Consider the following 25576-nt stretch of genomic DNA (forward strand, 5'->3'; position numbering starts at 1 on the left):
AAATTTTGAGTAAATTACCCTGTGATTAATATGCCTAGGCCTACTTTAAAAAACTGTATCTACTTCTCATATAATGTATACATAAAATGTAGTATTCGACTCCATGCACAGGTAGCTCATGGCTGTTTCCTAGCTATTCAGGTGGTTGAGATCTGAGGATCATGATTCAAAGCCAGCCTGGGCAGGAGTTTATAGAAGTCTTATCTCCAGTTAATCAAGTTGTAGAGTTCTAGCCTTGAACACACAATCTCAGGGACAGTGTCCAGGCCGTCAATTCATGTACCAGCACAGACACCAAAAACAGAGTGGGCATAGTAACACATGAATTGAATATAATCCTAGCTACACTAGAGGTCAGGACTGGAGGATGTAAGTTCATGATTGGCCCTGGGGGAAGTGTGGATTAATAAGTCCTTTCCCCAAAAGGAAGTTCATTATAGTACCACATTGCCTGTAATCCTACCTGCATGAGAAGCAGAGGTTTTGGTCCAAGATTCTGACTTTACCTGAAAAATAAAGTAAAACATAAAGGGATAGAGTATGGCTCAGATGGTAGAACTCCTATTTAGTAAGGTAACATCAGGATTTCAAACTCTAGAATTATTTTTAAAAATGGTTATAAATACATTGTAAAATTTAAAGAGAAGAAAATGATACCCATATTTCTTGGGAAATAGTTTCATAAAATATTTATGAATTATTCTGTGGTCATTCTTTGGTATCAGTGCTAGGGTCCAGAAAGTCCTGAACTTAACTCCTATAGTGGATCACTGGTGAGAGCTCAGTGAGAAGGGGTATGGTAGAACTCTTCAGTTATTCTTAATAATATTGAACTCTCTTTGGGCCAGAGTCATAAAACCATAAGAGTGACCAACCTTGTGATTCCACTTTTAATTCAGGAAGAGAAAAAAAAAGACTCATAATGAAAACTGAAAACTTGTTTTTTGTGGAATGTAATTGAATATGTATTTATATATTAAGCATGTATTCTTCCCTTAGGAAAATCTACTAGAATCAGTGTCCACATCTTATTTGTGAAACGAGGATGGTCTATATATTTGGGGAAGCTCTTTGTTCTTTTCTGTCTGCAATTTCTGTGAGTCTTAAGCTATTTACTTTCCCAATGGTAGAGTGCTTGCCTGGGTATGACTCTTCGATACCACATACTCAGTAAAAGCCAGAAATGGCTCAGGCTCAAGTGATAGAGCACTAGCCTTGAGAAAATGAAGCTCAGGGACAGTTCCAGACCCTAAGTTCAAGCCCCAAGACTGGCAAAAACAAATGTAAATAACCTAAACAAAAGTCTAACCTCATGTTAATAGAATATTCAAAAGAAAATTATTTTATTGAAAAAGATCCAAAATAAGAATAATTTAAAACAGAAGGACCATTCCTATATATATTCTCTCCAAGATGAGCATAAAGGTTGAATTTTTAAAACAATTTAATATAGAAAGACCATGAATTAAAAAAGAAGAAGAGAAAGACAACGGAAATGGCAGATATCTACATTTTAGGCCTGCTGTGTGAAGCCCTTCATAGTTGCCTTTTCTGTTCTCAAAAAGAGCCCTAGCAAATCGACAACTTGACATATTCCCTCAGCCCATTACAGAACGGCTGAGAGACTATGATCCCAACTTTGGATATGGAGACAGGCATTCCTAAGCAATTCCTTCTAAGTTTCACTTACCTGAAATAGAAGCCTTGGGAGCTATGAACTAGCATGAACACATATATTGTGATTTTGAGAAACAGCTACAGGTTGAAGAGGGATTCCTACAAGTGTGAAAAATCTACGAGGTTTCAGTTCCAGGGCCTCTCTAGCTTTTAGGGTGTATTTCCTCTAGAAAACTCACCAGATTTTCAGAGCGAACACCAAGAAAGAGCTCCTCTTGGGCATTCCAGGGGAGCAGATTAGTGATCAGTAGATAACACTCAAAAAACCTCCATAATAAAATCCAGTCTAAAGGGTAGAGGAAAAACTTTGTCAGTTTTACACTAATTGAATGAAAAGCATCCTCCCCCTAACCCTCTAACCTTCTACTAACCTTCCAGCCTTCTATACATAGAAAAAAATAGCAAAGAAACAAAATTGAGGTCACAAGGCAAAGACCTAGCCATGGAACACATGAGATTAATAATGCTGTGGAATAGTCTTTATGCTGAACCTTACTGTCAAGATAAATACAGCTGGCCCCAACTTACAATGGCTCAACATTTGAATTTTCACTTTTATGATGATAATGGATGTCATCTGTAATCATGGGAAACCAAACTTTGATTTAGAATTGAGATATTTTCCTAGGCTAAGAGTGTTGTAGGATTTTTTGGGTGACACTGAGCAATGAGTTCCAGCTTCCAGCCAACGACATCCAGGGCTCCCCTGGAATGCCCAAGAGGAGCTCTTTACTGGTGTTCACTCAATCCATAATCTGCAGTGTGGAGTGTTGCTGGGCTTTCATATTCTGAAGGTGAAGTCCAGTCAATATCAACTTGCTAGGTTGACAATGAACTATCATTGAAGATTATGAGCACTGTGCTAGTAGTGGATTATGGGCACAAATATTACAAAGCCAAACTAAGATAAAGGTGAGCACTATATTAATTCTTGACAAATCAGATGCTAGAACTTAGAATTGTCCAGGAAACTAAGATCTACTCTGTGATGAAAAAGGGATCAGCTCTCTACAAAGGCCGAAAATCATGACCATGTGTCCACTTTACAACAGAGCATCCACATATGTGAGCGCAGAAGTGACAGGAAAAAAAAAAAGGCAAATCCATTATTGAAGTAGAAGAATTAAGTAGCCCTCCTCCAGTAACTGAGAGATCTAGCAAGCAGATTATCTATGCAGACCAAGGTTGCATAAACAACACCATCAATCAACTTAACCTCACTGTTGTTGAGTATTACATTCAAGGACAAGAAGAATTCACTTTCTTCTCAGTCTCTTCTGGAACATTCACATAGATAAGCACTATTTGGGGTGTTAAAACTTATTTTAAATGGCAGAAGTCCTACAAGGTATGTTCTTGGATCACAGTAGAATTAAATTACAAATCAACGACTGAAGATAGAATATACTCAAATATTTGGAAGTAGGAGACGCAATAACAATTAACACCTTGGTCATTTAAGATGGTCCAAGAAAAAAATTCAACACTGATGAAATTAAAATTAAATACTCCCAACAAAATTTAAGGATGCAATAAAATTATGCTTATAGGAAAATTTGGAAAACATTATTAATATTTTAAAATAATATGAATATCCTGTTTTTACCTTATGAAACTGGAAATAGAGAAGAAAATTAAGTTAATAAAAATTAGAATGAGCATAAATGAAAGTGAATAAAGGAAAACAATACAGCAAAACACCACAAATACAATTAATATAATTTAAATAAACATTATATAATATTAGAAAACTGGAACAAAAACATTGAAAAAATTAGAAACATTAGGAATTAGTAAAAGATAGTAATTAGTGATCATGTGAACATAAATATTAATAAAGACTTATTGTGTACAATTCTATCTCCACAATTTGCTTTTTGGTGGATCATGGGGTTTTGACTCGGCCTGGGCACTGTCCTGAGCTCTTCAGCTCAAGGCTACCGCCCTATCCTTGAGCCAAGCCCCACTTCCCATTTTCTAGAGGTTAATTGGAGGTAACAGTCTCAGGTTCTTTTGTGCCCAGGGCTTGAACCTTGATCCTCAGCTCTCAGCCTACTGAATAGCTAGGATTACAGGCATGAGTCACTGTGCCCAACTATACCCACAATTTTTTTCATGTATTTTTATTGTAATTAATAGAAGGGTTACATTATATTCACCAGATAGAAGGTGCATTACTTCACAAACATTGATACCCTTTCTCATGTCATGGTCCCCATTTCCCTCCCCCCCTCCTGCCGCTCATGTTGTTTTCCCCCCTGCCCGACCCTATTTCAAATAACCCATCAAGCATATATACAATATATCAGATAACAAGATAAAATACTGTAACAATATGAGATAACCAAGGGACAGCAAAAGAGATGAGAGATACCATAGTACAGTAAGGACAACATTCCCTCATTATCTGGCTTTTGTTTCTATATCCTGGATGTCCTTTCATTTAGCACCATACTATCTGGCCTTATGTATCTAGGTTTTGTTCTAATGCATTTAAATTTATAGCTGGATGCTGGTGGTTTACGTTTGAAATCCTATTAAGTAGGCTGAGATCTGAGGATCTCAGTTTTTGAAGCCAGCATAAGCAAGAAAGTCCATGAGATGCCTACCACAAATTGACCATCTAAGCGTTGGAAGTGGTGGTGTGGCCCTAGGTTTAGAACACTAGCTTTGACTAAAAATGCTCATGACAGCACTCATATCCTAGGACCAGTACACACACACACACACACACACACACACACACACACACACACAGATTTAGACATTCTTTAAAAAGCACAAATAAACTTCACATGAGGAAGAGTTAATCTTAGTTGGCTAAAGTTTATCAACTAAATCAATAATAACATTCAAAAATAAAGAGTACAAACCTGGAGCGGTGGCTCACACCAGTAATCCTAGCTACTCAGGAGGCTGAGATCTGAAGATTATGGCTCCAAGCCAGCCAGGGCACTATAGAGCATGAGATTGTTATCTTCAATTAATCACTAGAAAATGGGAAGTGGGGCTGTGGCTCCAGGAATAGGGTGGTAGCCTTTAGTTGAAGAGCTCAGGAACAGTGACCAAACCCAGAGTTCAGGCCCCAAAACCCATAAAGAAAGAAGAAGGGAGGGAGGGAGGGACAAGGACAGTTATTTTAGTGGTAAATTCTATCAAGAAGAGTAAAAGAAATTGTATTAATTCTCCATAATATGTTTCAGTCAATAAAAGTAAAAACTTTACTCACTTATAAGGCTAACATTGCTGAAACCAGATAAAGACAAACAAAAATGAAAAGCAATAAGTAATATATCTAGGAATGCAGATGTGAAATCAAAGTAAATCAAACTTAACAGTGTGTTTTAATATTTTATATACCCTGACCCAGTGGGGCTTATTCCAAATATGCAAGGCTGGCTGAACACTCAAAAAATCAATAGTCTAATTCATCGTATCAGCAATCATATGAGGGAAACAGGAGGCTTGGCCAAAACCCACCAACTAGCAATTCTCAGCAAACAAGGAGTCAAATGATTTATTCAACCTAGTAAAGGACATTTGAATAAAACCTACATTTTGTGCCAAATTCAATGGTATGATACCATTTTCTCCATAAAATCAGAAAAAAAGGAAGGATGCTCTCATTTTCTATTCAACATCCTACTGTTGTTTAAGAAAAGTTGAAATAACAAATATTCCTGATAATAAGAAAGAAATTAAAATTCTCTGTTTGTGGATATCGTGTGTGCAGTTCCCAAGGAATGAACACGAAACAATTTGAGCAACTAAGTAAACTAGTTTGTGTTGTATTTTAACCCCTAAATTGTAAAATATTTTTGAGTCTATTCTGTTATAAATATAAATATTCCTCCTGTGAGGAACATCAAAGGATTTACTTACATATATCGATGCCATACACTTAAGGAAACAGAATACAGGTTCCCACTACATAAGTAAATTGTGTAGTGTGACCTACAAAGAGAAGAACATAGCAAAGAGGTCCTGATAATCAGAAGAGAGTGAGTGAACAATACACTCACCAGCTGATCAAAGTGAGCATCCACGGTGCTATGACATGACGATAATGTATATGTGATTGAAAGTCCTGCTATGGCTTTCTTTCTCATATTGTATATCCTCAATCTAGCTACAGGAAAAATTCCTAGGCAAAGACTTACAAGAAAATGAACAAGAGTACATTTCTTTTTGGACAATGTCAATCCTTCCCTAGGTCTCTCTTAAGTTATTCCTTGAGTTCATGTTTCTTTTTTTAAAATACTGAAATAGGGTCCAAGAAATGTTGTATATCTAAAAGCTGTCTATCAGATTTTTGTCTATGCCTTGCTGCTTTATTATCACATAAATGTTGGTCCTCCATTTTAATAAATTCCCCATTGTTCTTAAGATCAATAATGAAGACCACTCTTCCTTCTTTCTTCCTTTTCCACATTTCTTTCTCCTATTCTTTTCTTACTCATGAGAAGGCAAACCAAGATGTTTTATCCAATGAAAAATGAAGGGAAGAACTGAATTCTAATATTAAAAGAAAAATTTTCTCTTCCACTCATGCCTGGGTTAGTGTTCTTCCAGGTGAAAGTAATTTGAATGTAATTAGAAAAAAATCCGAGAGGATGAAACATTGTCCTGAAAAGAATATATCACTTTTGAAGTTACTCCTGATATATTATATTTCTTTTTATCATAAGCATTAAAAGCTAAACAGAAAAATTCTAGCAAAAGCATTTTTCATCTTTTAATGCATTTTAAAAAGAAAGTATTCTACTTAAAAAGAAACATTGGTGACATTTTTCTCTTCAAATGTGGCAGCATGATAAAGTAGAACTCTACATCTTGCTGATATTTGACTTAAAAAAAATCAGCAATTTTTCTTTTTGCAGTTCTAGTAGTTCAAGTAATAAAATTATTGTATATATTAAAGCAACTAATTTTGTACCTTCTGTAAGGAGAAACAATCAAAAACTACACAAAAACTATATTAAAAATGTGTTAACTTTATTAAAATATTCAATTGAAGTATGGTACTGTAGACCTACAATCCAAGTATGTGAGAGGCTGAAACAAAGGTTTTGTGAGGTTGAAATTAGCTTGAGCTACATTAAAAGATCAAGTCTTCAAAATCAATAAACAATAAATTAAAAATTCACACCACCCTATACATGATATTCATATTTTCTCAGGCATGTCACCTTTTGCTTTTCTATCTAGTTCAATGTCCTTAAAATTTTAAAGGCTCTGATGGGACTCTGTTAACTGTTTGGCTTACCAATAATTGAGCTTAAGTAGAACTTATTTACACATCATAAGGAATAAGTATCATTTAACACAGAAATAGTTCTGAAACCAAAATATAGATATGTTGTTTTAGTCATAATCACCCTGACTGAACATTTCAGAACAATAAATATTAAGCAAAACAAGGGGCACTTATGTGGGGCACTTATGAATATAAAGTGAATAAAGGCGAAGTAATGCAACAGCTATACTCACAAGACAATATGTTGGAAATGAATTTCACAAGTTGGGGAGTGAAGAGGCTGGGGGGAGGAAAAGTAGGAGAAAAAAACATGTGAGGGGGTAATAAAGTGTGACAAGAAATGTACCCACTACCTTAACATATGTAAAGGTAACCCCTAGGCACATCACCTTAACAATAAAATTAAATTAAAAAGAACAGCAAAATAGTTCCTACTAAGGTGAGGTGTGGTCACTAGTTTCAATCTTAGCAGGTCTTTAAAACAATGTGTAATTATAGTTAAGGATAGATGTGGCAGGAACAAGAAATAAATCTGTTCTAATCAATTGACTTCATTTCTTTATGTGTAACGGTACTGGGGCTTGAACTCAAGATCTGGTTCAGCTTTCCCTTAGCTTTTTCACGCAAGGCTAGTGTTCCATCCCTTTAGCCACACTTCACTTCTGTTTTTTTGCTGGAAACTTGTAGACAGAAATCTTTTGGACTATTCTGCCCAGGGTGTTTTCAACCATGTTCTTCAGATCTCAGTCTTCTGAGTAGACAGAATTATATCCATGAGCCACCAATGTCCAGGTCATCTGATTTCATTTGAAATCATTATTCTTCATTGTATACAGCTGGAGAAGAATGATAGCTAAAACCTATGATTCTAGAAAATCAAATATTCAGTTAAATAATTACTTTATGTGGCTCGATGTGATTTGCACCTTGCTGTTAAAGGCACTATCTTCCCTTCTTTTTCTTCCAACCCCCAAATTATCATTTCTAAGACACATTTTCTTTATTGACAAAATAGCTTTGATATCATGATACTATATATTGGGTTGCTATGACATTAAATGAACAAATATATTTGCTATACTTACAATGGTGTCTCATACAGAAAAACCTCTCAATAAGTGATTCTCATTAGGTGTGATAAAAGTGCATTGAGAACAAGATAAATTGATCTATTATGCAATTCCATTTAATGACAAAAATGTGTGGCAATTCAGGGAAATGCATTTAAAAAATATCTTTAGAAACAGTTTCAAAATGTTCGGAAACCTAATTCGAGGTAAAAACTACTAGGTATAATGTTGCCAAAATTCAAACATGACTTCATTCTATCAGCCTGAAAGGAAAGAGTAAGACCTTGCATTAAAGTGTTCTTTAAAGAGGTAAGAATGAAACTTGTCATCAATTAATTCCAGCATTTCAGGTTAGAATACATTTCATGTGATCATAACTTTGTATCTTTTCATTATTAATAAGATCATGGGACTCTCTCAACCCTCATTGTATTCAGCTTGATCTTTTTGTCTTGGTAGCACGTGTCTTTCTATGTTTTTATGAAGTGGCTTTTCAGAAATCATTTGTAATTTTCCTAAATTAATGCAATTTTATGAAAATAAATGACACGGTGATTCTTTGAAAATTCCAAGGCTGCAAATGGTTTCCTTTAATCTTTTGTTTCCAATCATTGAGTGATCAAAGATATTTTATTTGAAACAGGCCATTTAATAACTGGAGCAACCAGGTATAATTTATATTGTCTAAGGTACTGACTTATGTTTACATTTAAAAGAAGAAATAAATATATTGATGGCTATCATTATGAATCTCTTTCATGAGAATCTTTAGATATAAAATGTTCCTTTACTCTTTGCTTATACTGAATTGAGGGCAATGGATATTTAAAGAAAGAATTTTTTGGTTTCTAAAATCTATGACAAATTTCTAAACAAAACTGAACAGCTCCCTCATTTTGTTTTCTTTCCAGCCTTTCTGCATTTGTTCCCTCTGTTCACTTAACCTGTTTGGGCCTTGAACTTCAGATCGGGGCGCTTTACCCTTGTACTCTCCTCCTTGAGCCACCATGATATATCTGGTTTTGTCTTTTGGGTTTTTCTTGAGTAGATTATTGGAGATAAAGTCTCTCTGCCTTTTCTTCCCCAGCTACTTTTGAAGTGCCATCCTCAGATTTCAGCCCCCAGAGTAGCTATGATTGCATGAATAAGCCATCAATCTCTGGCTTAAGTATTTTTGTATCTAGGTAAGCAGATTAGTGGTTCCCAGAATCCATCTTTCTCTGACACCAAGGGGCAAATACACACATACACACACACACACACACACACACACAATTTATCAGTCTATCTATCTATCTATATTCTAGCATTACATTTCTTTTAAAATGAACTACTTAGCGGCAATTCATAGCTCCTTTTACCTTCTTAAAATTTCTGTTCTGTATATTCAATCTGAAATGTAAAGTAATAATAATGATAAACAACAAACAATTATAAAATTCATTGAACATAGAAAAAAGGGCCATAATTTGAGCACGTTGCCACAATATTCTGAGAGTTTCTGAGAAATTATTATTCTAACACTGCATATTTGAGTCAGGGGCAAAAATATTCATAGCAAAACAAGACAGTCAGGTTTATGTGCAATATTTTGCATTTCAAAATCATTATCAAGTATTTATATATGTTCAGGCTACTCTTAATTAAGCAGCAACAAAATTTATCAACACTGGATGAGTCGATTTAGTCTTTGTCTTTATTTTGTGGGACAGTCCCAAACCAAATTAACTTCAATTAAGGGGTAAGAAACAAAAGCTGGGTTGCATCAGCACTTCCTCATCCTTCAATTCCGGTCAAACCAGGGTTTCTTTCCAAGTTTAATTGATATTGATATGTATTCTAAGGCCTACTTCCAGATCCCACATTTGCCAATGGTATGCTAACTTCATACTGACCCCATATAGACAGAATCTCACATATATGACCATATATATACATGTACATGTGTATATATACATCCAGAAAGAAAAGAAAAACATCCTCAGCTGCAAAGTGGCCTAAGAAATAAACCTTGTGCTGCAACAAGTTATTACTGAGAGAAAAAATTCTAAAATTAATACTTGAGTTCATATTAAGATGATAACTCTGCTTCCTAAGAACTACTGCATACTTCACTCAATATTCACTACTAGTTATGGACATTGTTAGAAAATACTTCTCTTAAAATGGTGTATTCCTTCAGGAATATTAAACACACACACACACACACACACACACACACATTTTCAACTTGCTATAAATAAATTAATGAGGTCTTATTTTCTATCTATATCAGGTCTCTCTGATTATGTTGCAATTCAGGAATACCAGGACATGGTGAAGTGCTGAAAGAAATAAAAATAATGACTAACACTTGGCAGAAACTATAGCTGGCTCAAATTGTATCTGCGTTATTTGATCTTTTTAAAGTTGTACTCAGCTTGAAAAGGCTTAGTCTATTATAGGCACTCAGCAAAGGTTTATTAGAAAAGGTGATGGAATTCTTATTAAAAGTCAGAAATCATAACATGTTATTATCACAAAACAGATTAGAAAGAGAGACCATCAGAGGAGAGCCACATAAAATCAGGCAGGACAGGGACTAGCAGCTCATGCTCGTCATTCTAACTTGAGGAGGTTGAGATTTTTGGATGGAGATGTACAGCCAATCTAGTCAGGAAATGTTCATTAGATTCTTGGAGTGTTAGCAGAACATTGGCTCAAGGGTCTATTAGAATCTTAGCTGGTCAGGAAACTGAGATCTGAGGATTGTGGTTCAAATCCAGACCCAGGAGAAAAGTCCAGTTCATCTCCAATTAACAACCAGAAAAACAGAAGGGCACTGTGGCTCAAAGTGATAGAGTGCTTAGAGTGCTAGCCTTGAGACAGTACCCAGGCCCCACGTTCAAGCCTCATGACCAACAACAACAAAAAAGTGAAGGAACAGAGTCAGAGTCAGTCCCTAACACACACACACACACACACACACACAAACACACACACACACACACACACACACACACACGCACAAAGTGTCCTTACAATTTAAAGAAGAGTTACTAGTAGTTCCAGCATGTCATAAATGGAGAATATGACCTCAAATCAGAAAGCTGAGTAATCAGAGAATGATGAACACAAGGATTATTTGTTTAATAAGCAACAGTGTCTACCACCTTGTCTTGCTCTGCTGGGGACTTGATTCTGCACCATGGTTGTAAAATCCCCATCACATGCAAATGAGCATTTTGATTGACATTACCATAACACATATTTATTAAGTTATGTAGAGCAACTACCAAGGTTGTAGTAGATTCAAAAGACGCAGCTCAGAGATAGTTCACTGGACTGCATTCACGCACATGGCGCTCACCAGTGAGTGGCAGAAAGGCAAAGAGTTTTCACTAGCAATTTGCACATGAAATTCAGAGAAGCAAAGCCTGTCATTTCCAGTTTACCATCTCTATAATTATCTTTCAGGTAAATCTTGTTTCATGGAGTGAGTTCTATCCATTTCAAGTCAAACTTTTGCCATTGTAATTTGAACTCCAGATAATAAACCTCTCTTCAGTATTCTTTCCTCCAATTGATCATTTTAGGGGAAATGTTGATTGCATGCAGAGACAGTCATCTATAGCACTTGGAATTACGGATTTCAGAACCCGTACAAAGTCTGGACCTTTAATTTTCATGCTGAACATTTGTGGTGATTTAATTAGCCTGTGTATCTCTGTGTTGTCCTCTGTGTAAAATGAGGAAAATAAATAGTTTTTTTATCATAGAATAGTTAGCACTAAGTAAGTCACTGCATGGAGATGTGGAATAAGGCTTGGCATAAGGTTACTGTAGAGTTAATTCCTTTCATTTTTACTGTGGAATACCTTTACCACATTATGCGCTGATAAGAGATAGGCCTGATGAGACACACCAAGCTCTGATAAGAAGGGAACATGATAACAGCAATGAAAAATAAAATAATCCACTTTTTTAAGGTCATCCTTATGAAATCAAATGAGACCTAGAATATGTCATGAGATATTGCAAAATACCACACTAGAAACTCTGTTTCAAGCCCACGGTTACTAACTTAGATTCAGTCTATCTTCATTTGGTTATGAAGACAGAGGACTCCTAGAATCTTTGGTAATTTCAGAGTTAGAAAACTTTTATGTCAAAATAAATTCAACCTCCAATTTTACTATTCACTCCCCAAACAAATAGAGATTCATGGAGAAATGTAACTATCACTGATATAAAACCACCCACTGGGGCAATATGGAAATAAGAACACCGAAAAAGCCAAATGACTGAGTCACATTACCTTACTCATACTGCTAAACCATTCTCTCTAGCTGTTTCCACATACCCACCATTAAGATCATTTCAATAGCCACTCAATAGAAGTGGATTATTGCAAATTTTATGGGCTTTCACTCATGTAGTAACAAGAGTGAATGACTATTATTCATTTAAAGGATAGAATATGAATTTTAGGTTTAAGCATAGACCTTAAATTCAGTGACATAATTTTTGTCTGTTTCAAGTTGATGACTAACATTTACAAGATGATTAATTTGGCCAATGAATAAAAATAATAGGTATGTATTTTCGAAGTCATTTTAAACCAATGCATAAATACTAGCAGGAAGTCACAATCACACTGAATTAGGATTGTGCATAAATCTTACTTTGGCTTTAGATAGTTTTCTGAACATGATCATTTGGCAAAAATAAAAACAAATGCTTACATTTGAACTGTGATGTCTGCTTTATGAAAACATACACAATTAGGGATGTAATTGTGCAATTTTTCAGCAGCGCACACCTAGCCATCTGTCTAGATTTCATGTTAAACTCATTTTTCTCCATATTGGGGTTGATTTCTCTCCAGATTGTTTTTTTATTAATCATACAAGGTAAATATTGGTTTTAGTTGCATACATTTTAGGTGTTACATACTCAATGTGTGTTTAGAAACATATGTGCCCTTTTATACAGGATGACAGTATGTGTCTCTCATTATCATTTCCACTGATTCTGTTTCCTCCTATCGAAGGTCAAGGTGATGACAGTGCAGTGCCTAAATATTGGCAAGGAATGACTAAGCTCTAGGATGGATGCCATGAAGATAAGCCCTATCGGTCATGTGCAGGTGACTGATCATGTCCTTTCTGATTTTAAAGGTTATGTCACGACAATTTCAAAGAGGCCATCCCAAATGTCTATTAATAAACCTCCTTTTACTCTTATATGCATCAACACAATATTGCCTTGACATTACACTGAAAAGGTTTTACAAATTTTCTGGAAGATTCTTTAAACCTGCAGAACTGGCTATTGAGAACACTTTTCCCCAAATAATATCATCACTGAGTAATCTAAAATACATGTAGTATTCATATATATTATATAGGCTATACTATATGATATATATTATAACTGTGGTATATACTATATGGTATATATACCATATATACTATATAATACTATATGTTATATATAACAAATACATTCTATATAATACTATATATTTTATATGTGATATATATGTAATATATAATATATCTATTATATACTCAATGCCATGTAGTATACAGTATATGATATAAAGTATATATTATATAGCACATTAGATCTAATATATAGTATGTACGTATTACATGTGTACTACATATGTACTATATAATATATAGCATAATAGTATATAAATTGAGCCTATATAATATAACATATATATTATGCTGTATATTATATACTATATAATATAGTCCTTAGAATAATTCTGAACAACTTGGATTATAAGGACAAGGCACCATCTTGTCTATTGACTCTCACTATACAGAGAAGAACTCATCCCTACATCTAAATCATCAATATGGAGGCCCTGGCACCTTCTTCATTTCTCACTTGCTCTATGCTTATCAGACAGACTCTTATGCTCATGCTTGCTTGGCAGAGAGACACTTATATTTCTACATGTTCTTCTTATGAACAAATGCAATCTGGTTCTGAACAAAGAATAGCAATATTCTTCACTTTTCCATGTAAAATTGGTAATGATAGTATAAAAGGCTATTTATGTTGATTTAGAGATATAATGAAAATAATGTAAATTTATGTTTTTCATCTGAGGTCTTTAAAATATGTATCTGACTATCTGTGTCAATAAAGAAAATATCTGAGATGAGTCAAATTTAGTAAGTTGAACACCTAGCAACATTCTAGACTAAACTTTGGATCAGAGTCGTCCATTTTACTACTTGTACACATGATATTTGTAGTTAGAGAAAGGAGAGTTCCCTAAGAAAAGGAAAAAAAACGTTCTTGCTCAGCATTTGCCTTATGTGTGCATAGTAGGATCAATTAGACACCAATAGTTGGCTGGTGCTACACTGTTTTTGGTTGAAACTCAGTTTTTTAATGCAAAATTTTATGCTTTAGTTTGTAATTTTTATATATATCAAGTTATATTGAAGTATGTTACATACAAAGGCCCAGTTGTCTCAAATTTTATTACACAAGTACGGAAATAGACATACTTATCTTACCAACATAACATCATATGCCTTTTAAATTTAGGATTGGCTTGCTTGAATTCTTCAAATAATTTCCTCATGTCTTCTTTCGTGGTTACAGATACCATGTTTGTAGATGTATAATATGAGGGTCCATTAGTAGTTGACTCATTACTTTTTTTTTTTTGTGCCAGTCCTGGGCTTGAGCTCAGGGCCTGAGCAGTATCCTTGGACTTTCTCAAGGCTACAGCTCTACCCTCAGCACCATTTTCGGCCTTTTTCTACATATGTGGTACCAAGGAAGTGAACCAGGGTCTTCGTGCATGCTAGGCAAGCACGCTACACTAGGCCAAACTCCCAGACCTAGCTGACTCATTACTAAACATAAGGTACATTTACACCAGCATGAGATGTCAGAGTTGCTTGGGCCCCATCTATTGGGAGGCCTCAGTCTTATTACTTTCACTGCAGGAATCCAAAATGTTTATAAGGGTGAAGATGAGAGAGAGAGACAGAGAGACAGAGAGACAGAGACAGAAAGACACAGGATGATAGAGATGAGAGAAAAAAAAGAGGGAGTGGGGAGGGAAAAATCTCTCTACCTGAAGTAGAGGAAAGTAATCATTTTGTAAAATATCCAGACAATTCTTTTTTTGGGGGGGGCGAGGGGGTTGGTCCTGAGGCTTCAAGTCTGAGCCTGGGCGCTGTCCCTGTGCTCCTAAGCTCATGCCATACTACCCCTTGAGTCACAGAACCACTTTAGGTTTTCTAGTGGTTAATTGGAGAAAAGAGTATCAGGTCCTTTGGTACCAGGGCTGGCTTTGAACCGCAATCCTCAGATCTTGGCCTCCTGATTAGCTAGGATTACCGGTATGAGCCATCGCACCCAGTTCAGGCCGTTCTTTTCCTCCCTGAGACCAAATGCTTAAACAATTTTCCCTGAATCTGTGAGACATGACCCCAGCAGAGCCTAGTCAACATGGCTAAAGGAAAATAATATACTCCATCCTAGCTTCAGTTAGTCTTCCTGTATCACCCAAGGAAAACATACTAGTTAGTTCAGGTTGCAGTAAAATGCAGAGAATCTTTAAGCACAGAAACTCCTTTTCTCAGGCTGGAAAGGCCTAAGATCAGGGGTTTTGCTGAGGGCCCCCTTTCTGACTTGTAGCTTATTGCTTCTTCACATAGCAAGCTATGTAGCACCTTCACATATAAAGCCATTTATATCATCTTGAGAGCCCCAACCTCATGTTTCATCTAAGCCTAATTAACCTCTAAGGTCTTATCACCAAAGGCCATCATATTGAGGTTTCAACATTTATTACCAGATTAGTATTAACAGATATTAAACAGAGGTTGCAAAATCATAGAAAACCATTGAAAAGTTTATCTGCAAACAGTTATGTTGCATTTGTTATGAGCAAAACATATGCCTGTTAGTTGATATTGACTACAAAGACCCTTCAAAACAACAACAAAACCCCAAAAGAGAGAATCTGAAAAGACACCTCACCAAATATGTATAAGTCAGAAAAAAGTATATGCTAAGATGTTCAGCATCATATATTAATGGGCAATGGGAAACTAAAACTGGTCTACTGCCAAATATTCATAACAATGGAGAAGTCTAAAACAGGTGCACTATCAAGAAGCAGACTAATAGGGAGTTATGCACTTTGCTACTGGGAAGGCAAAATGACATTGTCATTTTCAGAGATAGTTTAGCACTTTAGTTTACAGAGTCCTTGATGTATAGACAGATGAAATTCATGTCGTGAAAATATAAAAATTCATGTATAAAAGTTATACATGAGTTTTCATAACTCTGTTGTCAGATATATCAAAAATAGGAATTAGCCAACATGTCCATTCACAATTGGGTAAGTAGAAGGTGTTATTTCCATACAATAGAATATCACTCAGCAATAAAAAATAATGAAATATCAAGCCACAGGAACACATGAAGAAACGTTGCATGCATATTGCTAAACTAAAGGTACCTATCCATATCTCTCTAACTGAATGCCTTTTTGGGAAAGGCTACTCGTAATGACAGTGACAAGATCAGTTATTTCAAGGAGTTTATGAGAAAGGGAAAGCAAGAAGTTAAAGTACAGATTATATTAGGGCAATGAAACTATTCTGTGTGCTATGTACGCTAGATGCATACAATATGTGCAATATGTACAAACAGCGTACAATATGTGCACTAGATGTATACATGTATATTACATGTCTAATACATAATGCATTTGAGAATTCATACCCCTGTACGGCACAAAAACAGGACCCTAATACAAACTATAGAGTTTCACTAATAATGATTAACTGGTTTTATTCATTAGTTTCAACAAACGTACTTCAATAAGACAGGCAACAAATGAGAGGGGACTTCATGAAAGAGGTGGGGGTGCATATAAGAATTCTACTCAATCTTGCTATAACTCTAAAATGATTCTGGAAAGTGAAGTCCACATAGTTGATGAACAGAATTCCAGAAAATTCCATAGCTTATAATTCTTAAACTCTGTAAAGAACTTGTAAGGTATTCTTCTTATTATTATTATCAGCAGCATCATCGTCTTCATCATCACCATCATCATCAAGATTTCATAGATGACTGATGGATAGCAACTTTAGCACAGCAAATTCCTCAATAACATTCATCAGTGCCTCCAAGTCACAGTTAGATTGTCATATGCAAATGTAGTGCATCTCTGACGCTCCTGGCTGCTGGGGTGCATCAGTTCAATTTTCTAAGGCTTCAAAAATTGATTCTGCCATCCTTATAGTTCATATACATGTCACCAGTTCTTTTGGCTCCACATCAACTGATTCAAGAACATCTGGGAGAAGTCTTAAATACCTCTCATGCCCCCATGGGAGTGAATATGACTCAGATATAAACAGACACATTTTTTAATATCTAGAATCTCTATCAATTTAGTGGCAACTATAAATAACCATTAATTTACAACCCTAAAACTAGTTTCTTCGATTATGCTTCATATAATTATATATATTTTAAATGCAAATATTTGTTTATAAATATTATTCAAAGAACTAATAAGCTCTTTTAAATACCAAAATATCTCACTTTCTCTAATTATGATAATTTTATAGCTGGATAAATAGCATGTCAGACTGGCTGCTCCTCCTTTATCCATTGTGAGGCACTCAAATGGGAAATCTAAAAAAAAGTAAATAAAACCGGTGGCACATTTTCCAACTGCTTCTGGTTTTGAACATAAAATGCTTCAGAAATGGGTGCTTCAGCTACTACAAAAGTGAATCAAAAATGCATGAGTCATTTTTTTCTGCATAGCAACAGATACTTATGATGGCCTGTTTAACATGTATTATTTTATCAAATGTAATCTTCTATGATGTGAAAAGTGCACATAAAACAGATTCTGAGCCCATATTCCCATCACTTCAGAAACTTGAAAAGAGTGAAACAATTTTTAAAGTTTAGAAAGGCCTGGAGAATTGACACTAAATAGAAAATCTTCCCAAGTGGCAGCTTGAATGAGAAGCAGAAACTTGGGAAATGGTTGAGTTTGTCGGGACCATACTGTGTAGAAGCTTTGAATTCCAGTGCAAAATCAGAAACACCATCAAAGTGCCTGTTCTTTCAGAGAACATTACTTAGAAATCTAGAGAGTGAGAAGCAGAAACCGTGACAGATATCTTCATATGCATTCATAATATGTCATTGCTTCTTTCTAATAAACAGATAGTGAAAAAAACTACTTCTAAAATTTATTTCAATGCCCCTTCCTGCCAGAAACCTTCTCTTAGTACATAGCCCAAGAAACCTCAGAAAGCAAATAACAGTTTTATTCTATGCATGTTTGATAGTTTGAATTGTCCATTTGATTGAATATTTGGTTCTATAGTCTGTCATTTCTCCTATTCAACTGAAGTTCCTTGAGGGCAGCAGCCTCTTCCCAACTAACTGAGGCTTGAACCTCGGCCCTTGAAACATAGTCGCTGATCTGTAGAAGCAGATGCAGTTGATTAGATTGACTATGTTAAGGCTTTCATCCCACTTAAAAATTATTAAGGGGCTGGGAGTGCTAGAGTGCCTGCCTAGCATGCATAAAGCTTGCCTGGGTTCCACTCCTTGGTACTACATACACAGAGAAAGTCGAAAGTGGTGCTGTGTTAGAGCACTAGCCTTGAGAAAGCTCAAGGACAGTGGCCAGCCCTGAGTTCAAGCCCCACGACTGGTTAAATACAAAAGCAAAACTTACTAGCCCTTCTGTGAGCAACTCAATTGAACAAGTGCCAACTACCTCAAATTGTATTTCTAAAACTAAAAAATAACATGGCTAAGAATATAATAGGTAGTTGTGCTATCAGGCAAAAGTATCTGTGGCTATGGTAGGTTAGGTGTGATTAAAGTTGTTAATCAGCTCAAGTGGAGAAAGTGACTCTGGATGACACAAGTGGCCCAATGCCAGCCCATTTCTTGCACATATAACAGGAGGACATTGGTTCCGTAGGACAGAGCTGGAGATGGGCTGATGGGTTACAAGTGGGGGAGTGCCCAGAAAGAGTGTGAAAACTCTGGAGAAAATAAGGAATCAACTCTGTACAGATCCTTCGATCAGGACATAGCTATGCCTTGACGTAGTTCAGTGAGATCCATTGCAGGCTTCGGATCCCTAGAACTGTGTTGTTGAGAGCCACTGCATTTCAGGAAATCCGTTAGTAGAGCTCCATGGCAAGAAAAGTAGGAGATAGTTCAACGAAATTGGTTCAGAATAACCTCAGAAAGAGATGTTAAAAGGCCTAGAGAAGTCCTGCAAGGTGTCTCTCCTAGACTTAGGCGTCAGGGAATCATTGTCAGGATAGAGGTTCTGCTTAGAAACCCTCCTCCCCCCTACATCTTCCCCAGGATCTTCTTTCTCTATTTTGTTGTGGTTGTTGCTGTTGTATCTGGCAGTTTAATTTTGAGGAGTCTCTTTCAATACTGACCAATGAAATTATGCAAATACATTTTTCTCATGAGCCTCACTATGTAAAAGATGGCTGTGTCCATTTCCTAATTGAAACTCTTCTGTTTTCTATTTTCCATTTTTTAAGGACTCACAACAGTGTGCTTATGTGTGTCTTGTCTTGAGAAGGAAGATTAAAAACATGAGCTGACAACTTAGCATAGATCCTGATTTCATAATAGTATTAATGTTAGATATGTAATGAAGACATTTGCAGCCTCAACCACCAACTACTTTTCTACACAGCTTCTCTTTCAGCAGATGTCAGAAATCAAGTGGACTGCTTTGACTGTAGAAAGCCAGAGACCTTCCTTTTTGCATGTGGCCAATTCAGCAGTTACAGTAACATATGCATTGTAAGGTAAAACAGCCAAACATTGATCATTTTACAGGATTTAGCCTGATATACTGTTGCAGGAGAGAAATGTAGACAGTTCACTTCATGCTATTTTATGAAGATGAGTGAATGTGTCTCATCTTACTGACAGAGTCCTGCTGCATGCCTTGCTTGTACAAGGCCCTAGACTCCATCCTCAACACCAAAATTCCAATAATGACAACAACAAAAAAAAGAAACAAATAGAAAAGACAAATAAAAAGAAACTACTGTCATGGACTTGTTATATAAGGAAAGGCACTAACAGGCAGGTTCTTTGATAAAAGGAAAAGAAAAGCCATGAAGCAGTCTATAAAGATGAGTATAATTTGGTCAGCTACTCTTCACATAAAAAAAAATGGAAAGGAGAGAGGGGAAAAACAAAGCTACGGAAAAGAGACTTATCTATTTACTAAGCCATTGATAAAGGCTGACAAGTTAATTAAGCCACTTTTATTAAGGTTGCAATACCATGTGATACCTCAGTGGTTATAAACCTAACTGATATAGACAATATTAAAAAAAAAACCTATTGAAAAGAATAGCAATTAAAAGCTTATCTTTTGAAGATCACTTAAAGACTGTAACCTAAATTAGTAAAATTTACCTGTTTAATATTTTTAAGACATTAAATTGCCCTGCAAGGATGACAGAAGCTCAGGAACTGCTTGACACATTCAAAATGGGAATGAGAATTAATATTTCATAAGATAATACAAAGGTATCAATATTTAAAACCCTTCATACTTTACAAAATTCTTCATAAGATTTATGTTTCCGAGATGAGAATATCAGGTTGATACATTTCTTTTCTTTTTTTTTATATATCAGATTAAGGGTCTGTGTTTATTATCTCAAGCTCATCTTAACTAATTTCATTCTCAGGGTCAAAAACTTTCTGAAAATAACTGCTCTGGGATGTTCATTATTAATAGTGTTCCTTTCTCGTTAATAGTTTATGGTGAGCTTCTCAGAATATTATGAGACTGTAAAAATTCCATCCCAATAAATGTGTCTATAGCAGTAAATTGGATATAAGTTATAGTCCGTGAGTTTCACATTGATTTATGCACATCGTAACAAGTAGCTGCACAATCTAGGGTAGTAGAGCATATGGTTGATTATTTGCAAATGTACAAATTTCAGAAATAATTCCAATTGGAGAAAATAATTAATAAAAGGAAAGTCAGAAAAATCACATACCAAAAAAGCATTGATTATTTAATCTTTCTGCCTGATCTGAGCAGGAACCCTCCTTTCAATAAATTTCTATTTCCAGAATATTCTTTGGCTTGACATATAAACCTGGAGCCAATTGAAAGTTGTACCTGAAATTATTAATGGCTAAAATTGACACTTTGGGATGGGTGTACACACTCAATTCCTGTGTCCACCTCATAATCTTTTTTAAAAAAATTCTACCTCATAACCTTATATCTTAGTTTGTCACTGCAATTCTGTTAGGCTTATCCCCAATACATGTTGCACAGTACTACTGGAAAAGATCACTTCAGCTCTTATTTATGAGAAATGTCATTTTTCCTTCTTAGGGAATCTTCAGCATGGAATAACTAAGTTCCAAATATCTGGATAAAAACTAAAGCTCACATTTTCCTGGACTCAGAGATGTGTGAAAACAATATTTCACATTGAAAATACACTATCAAAATAGTGGATTATTTTGTACCCAGACTTTGGTGCTGTGTTCTTCCAACCTTGGTGAGATAGTTTTACATTTCACATAGAAATGTAAATCAAAACAAATGAAAGCGTTTTGAGCTCTGACATTTAGCCTTTGTCTGTTTCCATATAAAGCCTTAATATTTTTAGTCTTGTGAGAAAAAATAGAAATAGCTGTCTTTTTAGAAATTTGAGGCATGACTTTGTATACAATTTAAATAGTAATAGATTTAAATACTAAAGCACCGAATACAGTTCAGTAAGAATGGCCATTGATGAATGATACAAGGTATTTTTAATAATTTTATATGATGTGGCTTATTTATTACATGTAGGTGATATTAAAGCTGGTAGCAAGTAAATCCTTTACATGCAGGAGAAAATTAAGGTATTTTAAGGCCTGCTGAACACAACATAATTTCACAGTGAGTCAGTACAAATAGACACAATGCAGGTCTTTCTCTCATGGGAACCCACTGGAAAAATCCACAATATTCTGTGCTCAATCACATTCAGATACTCTATGTTCCAATAGTACTTGGTCTGTGTACTCTGCCAGTTTCCTAGTTACATGCAACTTATTGAAATATTAAAAGCCATAGAATTTTGGACTCCTAAATTTATTTTAAATTAATTATATTATCTGGCTGTGTGAGTGTGTGTGTGTGTGTGTGTGTGTGTGTGTGTGTGTGTGTGTGTGTGTTTGCATGCGCGTGCGTGCTTACCAGTACTGGGGCTTGAACTAAAACTCTGGGCACTGTCCCTTAGCTGTTCCACTCAAGACTACTGCTGTCTCCTGAGCTATCGCTCTACTTCTGGGCTTTGCTGGTTAATAAGAGAAAAAAAAAATCTCATGGGCTTTTCTGCCAGGGCTGGATTTGAACCTGGCTCGTTCCTCAGATCTTAGCCTCCAGTAACTAGGATTACAGGGGTGAGCTGCTACAGAGGCAAGCGAAATTAATTATTTTGAAAATTCTTTACCTTCTTCCATGAGGTATTCTTGGATCCCTAATGTATTTGTGGATGTATTTTTTTAAAAACTCATATAAACATAGAATAAAATTTATATGATTTCAAACACAAAACCCAATATTTCAATAGAACAATATATATTGAGCACCAAAATAATACGTAATAATTTAAATTGTGTGAGCAAAATGTTTTTTTTTTCTTATAAAGGTGATGTACAGAGGGGTTATACGTATGTAAGAAAGATAATGAGTACATTTCTTTGAGAACCGTATTAACCACTCGATCATTTTCTCCCATTCCCCCACCCATTTTTTTTTTTTATAAAGGACTCATCCTTAAATCCTCTCAGTAGCTTTCTAGGTAATAGGATACTATTGAACCATTTTATTTTCTTAAAACTTCATCTCCTTTTCAGAAAGAAAGGCATATTTTACCTTTTGCTTTATGGGAGCACTGGTTTATTGTGTTTTCGAAAGGAATACCGGTGTGTGTCCTCCAGAAAAGCAAATTCTTCATAAATTAAGTTAGTTAATTTTTAAAAATCAAGGTATATGAAAAAGGAGCATATCTCACAAATTACTTTACAAATATACATGTGTATCTACCTCTTATTTTCAACTTCATGGAAAGCATGGGCAGCTTTTAGCTCCTCACTTCATACATCCAGTCCTGCATCTGTCCTCTGCTCCACATTTTCAGCTACTTTCACTCTTGGAATTTTCTTGTCCAACTCATAATTTTGCTTTTACCTTTATGTGATGGAGCCAACTTAACTTTCTCAGGAAAACGAGATTCATGAAGTTAACGAGAAATAGATTATATGACTTACAAATACTGCAAGAAAATAATTCCACTTTTATAAATATGTTTCCTTTTTCAGAATAGAAGCCTAGGAGTTGGATTTCTTTAGATTATAGAAATAAGACACAAAAATAAAATCATGTTGGGGGTGGTAGAAGTTAGGGAGTTAAGTAGCATAGATCTCTATTCCTTAAGCTCAGTAAGTCTTAGGCTAGATATTCAGTGGTCAGGCTGTTGTTGGGATATTGTTACTCTTCCAAGGGTTTATGTGTTGGAAACCTCATCCCAAGGGTGGTAGTGTTGAGAGATGATATGAAGTCTCTAGGAAGTGGGGCCTACTACAAGGTCCTTAGGTCAACGGGGTCATGCCCTTGGAAAGGATCTCTGGACTCGGCCCAGAGCTGGCTTCCTGTGTTGCTGTGAGATCACATATACACTGAAGTTGTGACACATTCCACCACAGCTGTCCTCAGCAGAGGCTGGACCATCGGGCTGTACAGACATGGACCTTCTGCCTTCCAGACTGTGGGGAAAACAAATCTCTTATTCATAATTGACTCTGCTTTTCATGTTTTTGGATTGTTAACAGAGTCTTTAAATCTTTCCTTGCTGCCTGTGGAGTAAAGCCTGAGCTGAGTGTGAAGAATGAGGGTCCTTCCTTGATTCCAGGCTTTTCTCTTTCTCAACTCCAAACTATTCTCATTCTTGAGATGAAATATTCCTAATTATTTTTCTCTCATTTCTTTTCTTTCAGTCATCTCCTCATTTTTACTTTTCTTCCTTCTCCATCTCCACTTACGTCACCATAGGCAGTAAAAGCCTACATCCTGACTGGGTTCAGTCCCATTTTTTTTTTTATACTCATGTCCACATTTTTTTCAGAACACAAAAACAAATGGTTAATCACAAGAAAATAAATTCTGTGGTATAGCAAGCTAAGAAATTAGTGTAATTTAATAAAGGAATGAAATTTTATAAATCAGAGTTTTCTGAACTGCCAGACATTTCCCCCAAACATTTATATATTTAAAAGGTTTTTTTTTCAAATAATAACTAGTAAGAGTAAAGTCATAATTTTATCATTTATCTTTTGGGTATCCTCTTGTCATGGAACAAATTCTTAGTCACTATTAAATTGTGCTTAATTAAACTGCCAAAGCCTACTCTTAGAACTATAGTGACTTTTCAATCCTTGGATAGATTTCCAATGCCATTGAAGAGGAACTGAAGACTGCATATTTGTGGCAGTATTTCAGAAGTACAGGATAGAAGTTAAAAGTAGAAAACCTTTGAATCACCACACTCACATTTCAAGTTTATAACAGACAGTTGAAGGTGTGTGGGGACATGTGGTTCTCATTATTTCACTGCCCAGCAGAATTGTGACAGTAAGAGTTTCCATTCTACAACTTCTTACTGGTTCATTGAAAAACCGAAGCTATTCCCTAGTTTATCTTTTAAAATTATTTTATTGCTAAAATAAAGGTGATATACAGAGCCTCAGTTTACTTTTTGCAAGTGATGTTAAATATTTCCCCCTTTAACACTGTTTTAATGACTTTGTTTGGTTTTGCAATACTGGGGCTTGAACTCTTAGGCTCTTATATTTGCTAGGAAAGCATTCTGCCACCCAAGCCACCCTTTCAGCCCTCAAAATGAACTCCTTAAGAACCCAAATCAAAGTAACTCATAATTCCACTCAGTGTGTAGTCTAACCATTGGTAAATGCAGGTCTGTGTTTGGTAGATAATGTTGGAGATGCAGAAATGATTTGCCTTAACTTAATATGATTTTTTCCAAATCTTTCTATTTCCTTATGAATGGTGATGTCATTCTTTCTGATAGCAGCATAGAATTCCATTATGTATAAGTACCACATCTTCTTGATCCAATCATCTACTGAGGGGCATGTGGGTTGGTTTCACATCTTAGATATGGTAAATGCTGCAGTTAACGTCATGTCATTCTTCTAGTAGCTTTAGCATGGCCTTGTTTCTGGACATTTGGGTAAATGTCAAGGATGGGACTGCTGGGTCATAGGGGAGCTCTATGTTTAGTCCTTTGAAGAATAGCCATATTGCTTTCCAGAATGGTTGAATGAGTTTACAATCCAGCCAACAGTGTAGTAGTGATCTGTCCTGGCCACATCCTCACCAGCATCTGTTGTTATTAGATTTCTTGATCGTGGCCATTCTAACTGGAGTGAGATGGAATCTCAAAGTTGTTTTGATTTACATTTTTTATGGCCA

This window comes from Megascapheus bottae, chromosome 7 (assembly GCF_031878675.1).
Source record: "Megascapheus bottae isolate mThoBot1 chromosome 7, mThoBot2.hap1, whole genome shotgun sequence".
Classification (NCBI taxonomy): Eukaryota; Metazoa; Chordata; class Mammalia; order Rodentia; family Geomyidae; genus Megascapheus; species Megascapheus bottae.